At 38.3% G+C, this 14,180-nt stretch overlaps 1 long non-coding RNA gene across 1 annotated transcript in view; it reads right to left on the reverse strand.

The window, feature by feature from the left end:
• The window catches only part of LOC128811817 (uncharacterized), a 29,099-nt gene extending 19,498 nt beyond the window's left edge, over nt 1-9,601 (reverse strand). Inside the window, exons 1-2 of the long non-coding RNA XR_008438486.1 lie at nt 9,363-9,601; nt 4,119-4,244 (exon numbers count right to left, since the gene is read on the reverse strand). This is a non-coding gene — a long non-coding RNA (uncharacterized LOC128811817). The remainder of the gene's footprint in view (nt 1-4,118; nt 4,245-9,362) is intronic.
• Between the last annotated feature and the right edge of the window lie 4,579 nt (nt 9,602-14,180).

Consider the following 14,180-nt stretch of genomic DNA (forward strand, 5'->3'; position numbering starts at 1 on the left):
GGAGTTCATCTCCCTTCTTTACTTGTTTTTAATCGAATGGGATTTTGGTTCTGCCTGTCATTTTGAAGTAGCCTGGAAAAGAGGGAAGGCCCCTGTGAGAAATTAATTTAACTACCAAATGCTGTCCCTGTGAGACCAGAGCAGTTCCTCTGTGCCAGAGGGAACCAGAACAGAATGAGGGGAGTGAGAAGGGAGGGTCTGTATGCTGCTCACAGGCTCAGCTCTTGCCCAGCTCCCTTTTGGTCTTTATAGGCCATCGACAAAAATTTTGTAAAATGTTCTGAAATTTTAGAGATTTGAAAGAGACTTGTCCATAAGTGTCATGAGGCGCTCTGGGTAGTGGAAATTTTAGCTGTCCCTTCTTTCATTTATATGCCTAAGGAAAAGCTATCACCTTGTAAAAATCTGGCATCAGTGCCAAGTGGTCAGGTTCTGGTTTATCTCATAAGTCCTGTCCAGTTTTCCCCTTAGAAAAATGGATACAAAATCCTTTACTTGGAGTACTGTTCCCACACATGAAGTTTCAGTTTGAAGTGAATTAAAATCACCAGTGGATCTGTTCAACACTAGTAAGGCTCTGCCTCAGTTGCCAGGAAGCCTTTTTTTTATGCTAGGGGGAAATTTGTGGTATCTTTTATTGGTTTCTCTAGCAAAAAGAATTTCTCCTAGACCTAGTGTCCAGGAGTACAAAAGTCACCCTGTTTGCTTCCAAGGACAAACCCTAGAGAAATAGGCCAGTCATTCAGACATCTGTTTAATCCACATCCAGCAGATTGTTTCCTTAACAGGAGATACCAGTTTTGGAATAATTTGATTTCAGGATTCGAAGCAGTTCCAAAGACTACTTGGGCTTGACCTTCAAATGCCTTAGATAGATACAAGCCTTGAAAATGACCCTCTGTGCCCTGGGAACTTTTGTGGGGAAAAAAAATAACCACCCAGGGGGTATAGTATTAACTATGTTGCTGAGTCAATGAATTGCAGTGCTCTAAATCAGCTGAAGATTCAGTTAACCATGAATAAGGTTCCATAAGGTAGGAAAATATAATAGTACTAAGGTTTATAGTTTGTGAAGTTGATGTTAAATATATGCATGTGCCTGTACAATAGGAAAGGAAAAGAGATGGAAGAGGAGATTTGTAACCCAGTGTCTGCTATGTGGGAAGAGCAAGGAGCTGAGGAGACATATCCAGGAGCAGAACATGGATTGTGCAGCCTTGCTCAGAGTCCCAGCACTACCATGCACCCAGTGCCACATGAACATCCCAGTGCACCCAATGAGGCTGCCAGGAACCTGACAGGAAAACAGCTGGAGCAGCTAGAAAGCTCATCCAGCTCTCACTGGCAGCATTTTCAGCATTGCCAGCAATTGTTACCTGAACTTGCACTAACCTTCACTGCACTGATGCTTCAGTGGAAAATGTCCAGAAACAAGGATAGACTTAGCCAGACCTTCCCAGCAGCACTGGGGTAGAATATGGATCTGGGATAAGTGTGATTTTTGTCTTAGCTACAGCTGATGCCAACATTATGCAGTTAAACACCCTTAATGAGAGATAGAGACAATAAATTCTGTGCCTTTGTGTAGGCAGTGGCATTTTGGTACTGGGGGCAAAATGCTTCACAGAAGCCAAGGCACTCTTTTATCTTTTCATACATCTTCACATTTTCATTTCAAAATACAGCTTTTTTTGTGAGCTGTCTGTGATTCCCATTGTAAACCTGAACAGTTACTGTGGCTCATGTATCATGTATATGTGTGCAGATACCGTGTTCTGAGATCTGCTTTCACAGCATTCAGAATGTGCAGCTGCAAATGGAAATGTAGGAGGGGTCAGCACTGAGGGGTTTGCATTTGGCATCAACTACTGGAATCCCAAAACTAGAAATGAGCCAGAGGAAACCAGCAGTGCTCTGCTTTGCATATGCTTATGGCCCAGGAGCAATTCCTAGGACCTGGTCTGATTTCCCAATTCTGCACGTGCACACCTGCAATTTTTTTCAATATCTGCACCAAGAAATATTAGGCATCTGAGGGCTGGATTCAGATCTGAAATTAATATTTACTTCTGTCAATTAGGAGTAGGCAAGTGCTCTGTGATCATTACCTTAACAAAACCAGAGCTTTATCTATAGAGTTGAAAAATTGTGTTTGAACAGAACAATCACAAGATCTGCAAGTACATTCAAGTTTCTCCAAGTTTCACTGTTTTCAGTACAGGCACCTAAATTGAAGCTAAATATGTAAATCTCATTCCTGTTGTTTTATGTCAGTGACAGAATTTTATTCCTGTTAAGATTACTTCTACTGAGACATGAAACTGTGTGACAAAGTAAATGAATACAGCAAGAAAGTCAAACTGTCCAGACAAAATATGTTGACATACCAGCTCTGTCTTCCTAGCCTTTTCTTTCTATCTTTGCTTATTTGTCATGTTTCTTCTGGTGACCTGTTGTGATCACTCTCAAATAAAAAAACTCATTTACAGTAGGTTTGTTGTTTTTTTTTTTCAAATTGATGCCAACTAATAATTTCAAGCAGAAATTGTACCTTGTCAGGACTGGCTAATTCTTGCAGCGTGTCGGATTTGAGTTCCAGACACAAATACAAGGAAAATACTTAACAGTACTTAGAAAATTGTTTTAGCAGTAGATACATGAATTTTAGACCAACACAGTAAAGTTATGTAAAGCCTACAGCAACTTCATAATCATGAGTATTTACACAAGCTAACTAATCCAGAGAGCTTTCACCAGCCAGCCACAGAAACACACAGCTGCTGTGACTGGTTCATGCAGGGTTTGTCTTGTGAACTTGGAATCCTTGCCACACTCCTGTAATCACTCTAGCAGCAATTTCAGACAAACTGCTCATGAGGTGACAGCCTCAAAGCACAAAAGAAGTTTCAATCCTTTAGTCAAAAAGCATTTTCTTTCTTTTCTCTAAGGGCTAAGTGCTCTGTGCAAGTTCTTCTTGTGAATAGCTCACTATGCCTTCTAACCCAGACTCCACAGTGCCCATGGGCTGGCCCCATGAAACCACCCCCACACTGCTCTGCCACTCACCCACTGACCCAGGCACCCACTGCTACTCTCAGTGGGCTGCTGTTAGCCCAGACCAGCTGTATATTGGACAAATCCCTCTTATTTCTGTGTATGTGTGAATATATTCACATATATATTCTCTGTTATTTAGTCAGAGAACAGCAGAATATGTTTATATTAATATAACGGTGTGATATTTGAATATCTCAGTGCTCTTTGGGATCATACTTAGGTCAGTTTATCAAAATCTGGAGGAAATCTCTCCCTTTGCATCATTTCATCAATTAAATGCCTCATCCTTGTATTTGTTTTCTTTTGGGAGTGCAACACAAACTTGGGTGCAATTGAGCCTCTGTGAGGTCCTGCTTTACTCATGGAAACCAAATTAAATGGATCTATTAGCCATTGATAATTGATCCACTCGGGACAAGTTAGACTGCAGGGTAACTGTGATTCCAGTTTCTGTACAGCCCATATAATGTGTTCATCTGCACAGAAGTCTCCCAAATTGTTTAAAGCCCTTACACCAGTTGTATTTTGAGATCCAGCTGAGAAGCCTCAATTTAGTGTCTATGAGGAACTGAATCCAAACTCGCATTTCATATCAAAGCATGTCACCCTATAACACTTCTGTCATTCATGCAAGTCTTGCAAATTTCTATTTCCCCAGATTAAAATAAATATAATATTCTTGTATTTGTAAAAACTACACAAATACCAAAAAAAAAAAAAAAAAGAAAACACCCACAAAAATACCCTAAACTCCTATTTAGCTTGATTGGAAAAACTGATCTTAAGACTATGCTTATATATGTTCTTTATATTTTTGCAGGATTGCATGGTAGCATATGGGGCTTAGAATTCCAGTCTCAGGGTCCATCAGTGCTTGACATTTAACAAGAAACTGACATTTGTCAGTCACATCTATTGTAAGTTTACATGGTGTATTTCCCTAGCTGTCTATGTGAAGAGGACAGACACTGTATTAACAGCTCTACATGTCTCCAGGTACTCTGAATCCCTTTCCTCCCACTCCATTCTTCTATCAGGCAATGAGCTTAGGTCAGACTCACCTCAGTGTTCCAGCACATCAGTCTGTGTTTAGAGGCAGAAAATCTGAATCTTCGCACTACTGACCTTATTGTTTCACAGACTATTGATTGCAAGTCATCTGGTTTCAGCAGTTCAAAGGGATCAGCCTCTGGAAAAGAAAAGCAGAAAGAAGGAATGAACCCATACACAGGACCAGGGCTCAATTGCAACTGAACTGACAAACATGTGACTGATGTAATGTAATGTGGAGATACAGTAGTGAAAAGAGGGTCTCTAATCTCTCATGTGCAGCCAGAAGTTTGCAGCACACCAGTGTGCCCTGCAGGGAAGGGAATGCTGGCAAAGACCACAGCAAAGGCTGAGCAGGACAGGTGTCCACCTCCAAGGGCTCCAAATGGAGCAGAAGTTCTGTGTTGCTCCCTCTGGACCCACGTTCACCTTATGCTTTGGTGCAGAGAGAACAAGAGGCACCCCCAAAGCAGAGCCAGGGTGGAAAACCACGTGAGTGGGTGTGAACACATCCTCCACATCCTCAGCCAGAGCCATCCCTTTTCTCATCTCACAATCAGATAAGTCCCATTAGAAGACATCCAGCAAAGAACTCACTTTACTCACCAGCACCCCTCAGCTCTCCCTAGAAAACTTTTTATTTCCACAAAAGGTTCAGTGAAGCTAAATTCCTAAATTTATGTATAACTTATGAAGGTTTAGACTAACAGACATAGTTTGGAGAAGTATATCTTGGTAGGTTTATTAACAACTGCTTTTCTTCTACTAATCTTAATAATCTGTGATATTGCACGCAGTAAAAAGAACTTGGAGACATCAGTTATGGTACTTGGATTCAAATCTAATATCACTTGATATTAGACTCATCAGGGCTTTAGAACTCGAGTGCGAATTTCAAGTGTATTTTTTGATAAAGTATTCGCAAAAGAGATGTATTCCAAATGTTTGCTCATTTAATTAGAACATAAAAGATTTTTCTCTTTGACTGGAGCTTGCTTCTGACCCTTCTTGCCTGTGTGTGGTTTGTATTGTTCTTGGCTAATTAGATAAAGGATATGTACTAAACATTTACACATTAAAGGCATCCTTCATTCAGCATGAAGGTGTTGATACATCAAGGATACCTCAAACATGCTGAGATTCCAACAACTTGTCAGACAAATTAGCACCTTACCAATTGGGGGTAAAATTGAGTTTCACATTTCTCCCTGGTGGGAAGAAAAAAAAAAATCAAAAATCACTGTAGTTTAATGCTTTCTTTGCAAATAGGAACACAAAAGGCTTTATCACCTCTGTAGTGTAAATTATAGCCCTCACCAACTATCTGATTTTTAATTCATTGGTTTTAAATGATCCCAGGCAGCTCAGAGCAAATCCATTGTGTTATTCCTCTCTTAGAGCAGACATCTTCCTTCTTTTAAGTTCATACCTTTCACAATTATTTAAAATTTGCACTTCTATATTAAAATGGAAGAAAATGAAGGTCTCAAATCTGTATATTTCACTAGCATATAACAGCCATTGGGGGGTTAACCCAAACTCTAAGGAGTATGTGGAATTATGGGACTGTGTATGGCAATGAAACTAAAAAGGTCAAATTTTTAATTTCTTTTTTGCAGCTTACTAGTGCTTACAATTAGTGCTTAGTGCTTCAGATTGCTGGCACTCTGCATGAGACATTCAGAGCCATAGAAAAACCCACTGTGAGATAATCCAGCCTAAGCAGGTATGCCAAAGGAATAAGTGGGCTGGGAGTAGGTGCTGTAGACACCACAACAATATTATCCTTTATCTCTAAGCTCAAATCATTTTTATATCCAGGGGAGATTGTGGCATAAATTCCTGCCTGCACAAGATTTGGGGAGAGGGGTTTACTATCATAAACCTCTAAAATAGGAATTATTTATGCATTACAAGGGCTTGCTTTAACTTACATAGCTGACCATGACCCTATCACAGATACATATTTTCTAAGATTATGAGTTCAGCCAAACAACATATAATCAAAGTAAGACAGAGCCTAAAGTTTCATAGAGATCCGTTATAAAACAAAGTTTCCCTTCAGCAATGTCCTCATTCTCAAAAATCTCAAATTTAGCAGATTTGTTTATATATACACACCGGATAGACATTTGAGGGGGATTTGCCTGGTTAAAGCTGCTTTTAACTCCATTCAGAAGGAATTTTCATCACAAGAATTTTATTATCAATGAAGTTCTAATTTGTCATTAAACCCTAATACCTAAACAAGACGTACATACACCTCTGCCCACACCTGGGTATCTGCTCCATGGGACTGTTATTCTATGGCCACAGTTTCTCCTTTACTAGGGCAGGACATGTTAACTGGTGTTCTGTGTGCAATCATCATTGTTCAAAGATTCAGAATCATATTAAACTCATCATGGAATAGCTGCCTGGGAAAAGAGCTTTACCAGAAGCATGTATTTCATTCTGAGCTGCCCCTTCCTTCTCTGCAGGTATGTTTCTCAGAGTTCTCAGCACAAAAAGTGAGTAGAGCTCAGCATCCGTAACCAGGCAGACAAGAGCTGCTAAAGCACAGATACGGGATTGAATGCTAACAGTTTGGCCATTGCACAGGTATGTCAGATTTGTAAACCAGATTCTTATACAAAGAACTTCATATAAATATCTGGAGAAAATCAGAGTTCTATTTTTCATAGTTCATGTTTGGGTGGAACATAGAGCAGTGCCCCTGCTCAATAACACATATCTGATACATTAAAAAACTTGCACAGGTTTTTGCCTTGAGGGGAAAAAATACCCCAAAGAAAAAGATAGAATTTTCAAATCCTTAAAAGAGACATTTTTTTCCCATACATATAGTGACATGATTTATAAATCTGTAATTAAAAGGATCATAAATCTGTAGATAAGTGTTGGTATTTGACTGAAACACTAATGGCAAGCATTAACTGCATGTGGTCTGTTGTGTGGCTACTGGAATCAAGTAGTGAAGAGGATCACAGTTCCTTATTAGTTAGGACCACCTAGAGTGATAGAAAGCTTGAATGATCAAAGAGAAGACATTTTTATGCTGCAAATGTTGATATACTCCTGAGCTTTCTAAGTAATTTTAAGGTCCAGTATGAACAATTGACATGCTAACTACTGAGCAGGGAAATGAGTGTATTGTTAGATTACAAAAGTTTTCTTTGCTTCAAAGATAAGTGAATAATATTCAGTGTTGTATTCCTGTCTCTTACTGGATTACAATACAGTTTTGTATTAGGACCAGAGCTCAACAACTTATTTTTGCCTACCTTAAGCAAGAATAAATTAGCCTTTCTTATTTCATAATAACAACACATGAAAGAATCTATCCTGCTTTGTCTGAATAGTCACAATAATCACTGCTTAATTAGGGTGAAAAAATTTCATTACTTAATTTCTTTGTAGAAACCAGATTAATCCAGAGTGATAGTTTACTTTTCACAACTTAGTCATGCAGTCCAGGGAATTGTTTCTGTCTTGTCCAGATAGCTGAAATGTTTCAGAGAGGATGAATGTGTCTCTGCAGTATTGTTGGTCATGAAAAGCTGCACCTCATGAAGGTACAATTCTTCCTTGAAACACATTTGTGAACAAAAACCTGTTTCCACAAGTGTAAATCCTAACAAAAACATAACTGAAGCCAGCTCTGCTTTGGAACTGATGTAACACTGAAGAGTGAGAATTGTCTTGCAGAATTCAAGTGGCTCTAAATTCTGTAAGCACAGCTTCAATTTATTCACATATATCAGAAATTATGTTGTCTGTTGCTGTTCAGACTCCAGCCCTGAGGCTGTTCAGGTTATGGCTTTTTATTCTGGGATTCATCAAATAAAATCTGATCTGGATATAGAAAAGCCTTCTAATTCAAGTGACAGGTGCTGGAAAGTAGTCTCTGTTAAGAAACCTGAACACTGATTTTAAAAAAACCCCTTAACTTTTGATTGAATAAGAGTGGTAATCTCCTGTGAGAGAGTTTTCACTTAACATAACTGAAGGACATCAGCAGGAGATATATGCAGTAAAATAACAACCTGATGCTCCTACTGAGGGTGAAATTTAACAAAAAGTTTTAGCCTCCTCACATATTGAAGCTCTTCACAACTCTTGACCTGATAACCCTTAAACTCTCTAAAATCACTAGAGTTTTAAGGTGTTAAGCACCTTGGTATAGCAGGTAGAATTTTTTTATATTTAATACATTTACGTTTGTTATTTATAAAACATATAAATACTTATTATTAATTAACCATGGAATGAATATATTTAATGTTTTATCACTAAATAAAAAACATATACCAGCTGGAAAACTACTCCCGGATATTATATTTGTGTTCTTTGAAGCCTGCAACCAAGTAGATAGCTCTCAATATAAAAAGGACAACTGCCTAATCAGAAAAGTTGTCCCTCCCTCCTTGCCAATATCTAAAATCCATTTTCTCACTCCTAAAATGTCAGGACGGCTCTGTTGCAATATCTTGACAGAAGCTGAAGAGAACAGAGCTGTGTGCATGGTCATGTGCTCTACCACAAAGTCAGCAACACTTCACAAATCCTTGAGTTTGGTGTAAAGACGCCCCAATCTCATTGGAGTTTGCTTTTTCAGACCACTTAATCCTGTACAGAACTACTAGAGAATCAGGAACGACACCCAAAATCTGCACATTTGAAGGCACAATGATAGGTTTGAAATTCAACTAGAAAAGAAAATATCCATGTTCAGGTTTGAGGAATTAATTTAACCTTTTTGAAGAAATTGGAGGCTGGGGCTGTCAACTTTGAACCATCCCCATGTTTAAGGTTCAGACCTAATTAGTTTTGGCTAGGAATACTCTCTAATTACTAAGAGAGTTTCCTCAAGTTGCACTTTAGAAATTCATCTTTTTTGTGAGCTGTAAAGTATTCATAAAAAGCTAAAAACTGTGGGAAAATTAGCATTGATGGATGTTTTCTTACCCTCCATCAGGAAATGATGTACTTGAAACTCATTACAGATTTTCACAGCAACTCTGCTGAATGTGCCTTGGGCTTTGTGCTGATCAGCACACAGAATTTACTGCATAATTCATCTCTCTTGTGTCACATTTAATGTATAACATGTATTTCCTGTTAATTATGAAAATAAGAAGGCGTCCTTTCTTTTGGAAACATAATCATGAAATTACTACAGAAATTAAGAAACATGGAGTTCTATGTTACCTCCTGCACAGGAATAGGAGGAAAGCACTGCAGTGAGAACTCACCAAACATGATTTTCTTCTTGATGCACGAGGCACAGTCTCTCCCTGTGGCCACACAAGGAGAGGTGCATGGATGGGATCCCTGTTGTCCTGCCAGGATCACCATTCTCACTGGAGCTGTGGTTTTGCATGTGGTCCCCTTAACTTTCTTCCACTGAGAGAGGTTTGGATGTTTTCATGTCTCTTTTCATGGATGTCAATGAAACATTAGGCATCCTGTATCTCATTTTCCTCATTCAAGGTTGAAGATTATTCAGTAATATTCTACTTCACTTCACCCATCCATCTCTATGTGTCTGTTCAGCTCCCCTTACTAAAAGAATGCAGAAACAAAAATCCCATCTCAGCATCATATCCACACCAATACATCTTATGGATTATGTATTATCTGCCATCAGGGTAGGGGAGGGAAAGAGTGAAGTGATGGAGGAGGAGAAGGAAAGGAGCAACACCATAAATCTGAAAACATACCATTATTATTTGGAATAAGAAGGGGGCTCATCTGTACTCAATGGTACATTTGGCCTATACATTTTCATTGACACATTGATTATTTCCCTTTGGAGAAACAATCTGTTGCTGGGATTATTTGCTCTGCAGCTGTTCCTCAGGAAAGTTTGCTGGGGCCCTTGGAGACCACGTATTATCTCTCACTTATGTGGCAGTCCCATAATTCTCCCTTTTCAGAAACTTGCAGGTGATATTCCCTTTTGTCTCCTGCCCACATGAAAATCTTCATTCATATTTGTTAGGATCAGTAAAGCTGACAAGCTGCCTAGAGCAATATAAAGTTGTGGTATCAGTGCTGGTGATCTCTAGAGAGACAAATGAGTCTGGATAAAAAGACATATTACCAGTATTAGCTTTCAGGAACTAGAATAAATTTCCATTTCCCCACCTGAAGAGATACCTGGGGCAGAACCCCACCAAAACAACCCTGCAGGACAAGAGTACAGTTTTGGTAGCTTCTTCTCCAGAAGGTCTTAACTTCACTGTTCTTTATACGGATATGAATCATTTTACTGCCAGAGTTGGTGGTTAAAGTGATCTGGCTGTTAAAAAAAAAAAAATGGCTTGAGGGGAGATTTCATTCTGACACAGCTGATCTCTCTAAGAACCAAAAACAGCCTTGGCAGGAAGAATTTAGGTGTTTTCAACCTTCTCTTTCAGGGTGGCATTTAAAATCATGTGAGCAAACAGTACACTAGTAGCACCAGTTATTGTAGTATGCAAATTCCTTGTGACATACTTAAAATGTCAGTTCCTAGAGTCACATGGCTGTAAAATCGTCCAGTGGTAGTTTTTTTAAAATACTCAATTCATGACTGTGGGAAAAATTTAGGACGTGACTTCTAAACCAACACAGCCAGGTAGACCAGACATACCAAATGTACTCACCAAACTACAAAATCATGGCTTTGAAGTCAATCTCATTATTTCTAGATACTTAAAACATATTTTATTGAAGTGTGGGATGGCAATGCTACAATTTTTGGGACATAACTTCTACCCCTCCAAAACCAAACATACCTCTTATAAATCAGTGGTATTATACTCAGTCACTCCTGCCTTCACACATTGGCCTCTTCAGCCAATTTAGAAGGTGAATATGCAAAATATTTCTGAATAATGTAAGCAAACATGAAACAACCTGTAAAGAGAAAATATGGAATATTCTTTTATAAAATGCAAGGGTGTAATATCATCATTTTGCAATAGAAGCTGTTCCCATCACCTTAGCATTTCACCTCAGGGCAAATTCATAGATTTCTTTTTTTTTCCAAGGTATTGATTCTTTTGTATATCCTAATTGAGATTTAAGTAAATTTTTTGGTTTTTTCACTTTTAGCTCTCAGGTTAGGAGCCTTGCTTTAGAACAGCTCATTTTATCATTACATACTGCACTTATTTTACATTTCTTGTGTTTTTAAGGATATTTTGCCATGAAAGTTTATTTCGTAACTTTTTATCTGTTGAAAGTTGGTTTAAAACATTAGAAAGAAAACCCAATAGAGTTATTAAGACACTTTCCTTGCTATAGGTCCAACTGCTGAAAATGTTCATAAAGTTTTTCCTTCCAAGCCCACATATTTCACTAAATCTTGTTCTATTTCTCACCCTTGGGTTTCTTTCACTCTTCACTGGCATAAACAGAGAGGCTGGTATTCTTTGAAACTATATCTGCACAGATCATTTGTTCTTGAGGTACAATATCTTATTTGCAAGAATATTTTATATAAGAGCTGAATTATTGATAGACAGCCTTAACATAACATCTAGGGCAAAATATTGTTGCTATATTAAACTGTATTGTATTACTTTCAGGTCAAGTGATGGAATAGTTTGATCTCTGTAGCTTTGATCACAGAGAGTCAGAAAATTCAACAAATCAAATTGAATCTGTCAGATCAAAATGTGCACCTTCTTAGTTTTGCAGAAGAAAGACTCCACCAAGTTCTAAATTTAAGAGGCAAAAAAAGAGTCTGTTCTCTCTGTAGAAATAAGGCAGCTCTTCATGCCCCAGTCTTTCAAAGCTTGGGATTCCTGGCCAATAGAATTATATTGCTCTAAAAGAAAGTATATAACAAAGTTCCTGCATAATGAATGCACAAGTGAATTTAAAATAGAATTTGTATGAATGCTTCTCAAAAATAAATTTTTTTAACATTCTCCAAAATTTCTGACAGTACACTTAACAGCCTTATTGCAGACAGACACACTCAGAAGATACTCAACCTCAAAGAATACCAAACAGCATTTCCCAGATGTGTTATCCCAGGTCTCCTAAGCCCCCACGCTCTCTCCTGGCTCTAATTTAAATTTTCAATTAATAATCACTATTGAGAAGAATGAAATCCATGGCCTGATTCTGAAGCCATGCAAGGTTTATCTGGAACAAATGTCCATAGGTGTAACGGTTCTGCCATGTCCTGGATCCAACAGTGATTAACAGTTGAACACCATGGAAATACCTATGGAAGGGCCCTTTTTTAGGTCAGCTGAGGATAAGAGTCAAAACTATCCCCAGCACCCAATGCTGCAATTTGCCTTAGCCCCTCATAAAGAGTTGCTAAGATTATTCACACAATTTTCTCCTCAAAGTATTTGACAGGCTGTTAAAAACAATAAACCACTATAAAGAATAGATTTTTGCCAGACTTTCTCAACTCATCAAAGGGCACTTCTGAACGTGCAACTAGGCTTTTACATGATGGAGTTTTGGCACGATTGTTTCATAGAACTTGCAGCAAAGCAAATCTTCTCCACATCCTCAACATCTCATCTTCAATCTAGACACTCCTCAAACCAAAGCTCCTCCTAAGTCAATTTAGTTGTTTTCACTCCATATCACACTTTATTGCTTCTATGCTTCTCTCAAGAATGACAAAATGATGTGGAGGAAGCCAATTGCTGATACCTGAAAAGGCTGCCTCACTAGGGGCGGGATTTATTTCCATAACAGTCAGAGGACCATTGAGCAACTATTTCAGCATCCTTTACTCAAAGGACAAGTCCTAGCAGAAGGTTAGATAAGAGGGAATCCTAATTTCAGTATCAAAATATTTAACCATAGACTAATGTCTACTGTGCCAGACTTGTTCTTCCTCTCAGAACTGCACATCACTGTGCATCATGGAAATGAAACAGCAGATGTTTCCAAATATAGAGGCAGAGCCATTGTGCTTTCAGCTGTCTTCCTGGAGTGCAGACATACATTATAACTGTAGGCAGAAAGCCTTCTAAAATACCTGACAAAATTGGGGAGGAGGTCTAAAATTTTAAATAATGAGCATATTCAAGATATTTATAGCTGATATTTGAAAGATGCAAAGCAGGGAAGGTGGAACTGTTAGTAACATCATTCCTGCAGCAAGCCCTTTTAGATAAATCCCTGTAGAGAGTCCAGCTGGACGTCTGCAGAGGAATTTGACACTGACATCCCTGGTAGTCATTCAGTGGGTGCTAGCTGATGAAAGATACTGAGTGCTTAGAGTAAGAATCCTGTTGAAAACCCATGGCAGCTTTAAAAACAAAACCAGGTAGTGGTTTCCAAAAAGGAACCAAGTATATTGTGAACTCGATACTCCTCTCAATTTATAGTCAATCTCTAATCCGTGAACCCACCCGCAAAATAATTGCTAGTTGATTTTCATTGTATGTCTTGCTGAAAGAGAAAAAGCAATTGGTGCTATGATGCACTTTCACTGTTAGAAATATCTGTGCCATTTGGAAGTGATGGAGGGACGGTATGAGCTAGTTGTTCAGGACTGTCACTCTTCAACATACACCATATTTAAGATTAATTTTTAGTTAGAAGAATTTGTTATAAAAGATAGGTATACGTTATGTTTATCCATTTTTTTTGGAATGTACATGACAAAGAGTTCTCTAAGATCCATGATAACAGTAACTAAAAAGAAAAGTATTAGAATTGAAAATGGACCCAAACTCAGAATTTGCATGGATACAAAATTCAGTATCCCCGGGATTTCCAAAACATATGTCTCTGTGGCTCCTTGAGCGGCTATTTTCACCAAGTTTTGAAGTCAGATGAAAAATCTCATTATTCCAATCCAATGAGTGTAATCTCCTCACTTTCCAGCAGGACAACAGCCACCAGAGGATACCTTTTACTGTATCCCAGAGCATACTGAGAAACAGTCAATATTAAAAAAACTCCAGGGTGGTCTTGTGTAGGGACCAGAAAGACAAGTTCAGAATAATTATAACTGTAAAATGTCAATATCTTATTGATGTTACATAATTTTGCAGACATGGTATGCTGAAAAAAAAACTGCAGAATGCTCAGGATTATTGTTT

This window comes from Vidua macroura, chromosome 9 (genome assembly GCF_024509145.1).
Source record: "Vidua macroura isolate BioBank_ID:100142 chromosome 9, ASM2450914v1, whole genome shotgun sequence".
Classification (NCBI taxonomy): Eukaryota; Metazoa; Chordata; class Aves; order Passeriformes; family Viduidae; genus Vidua; species Vidua macroura.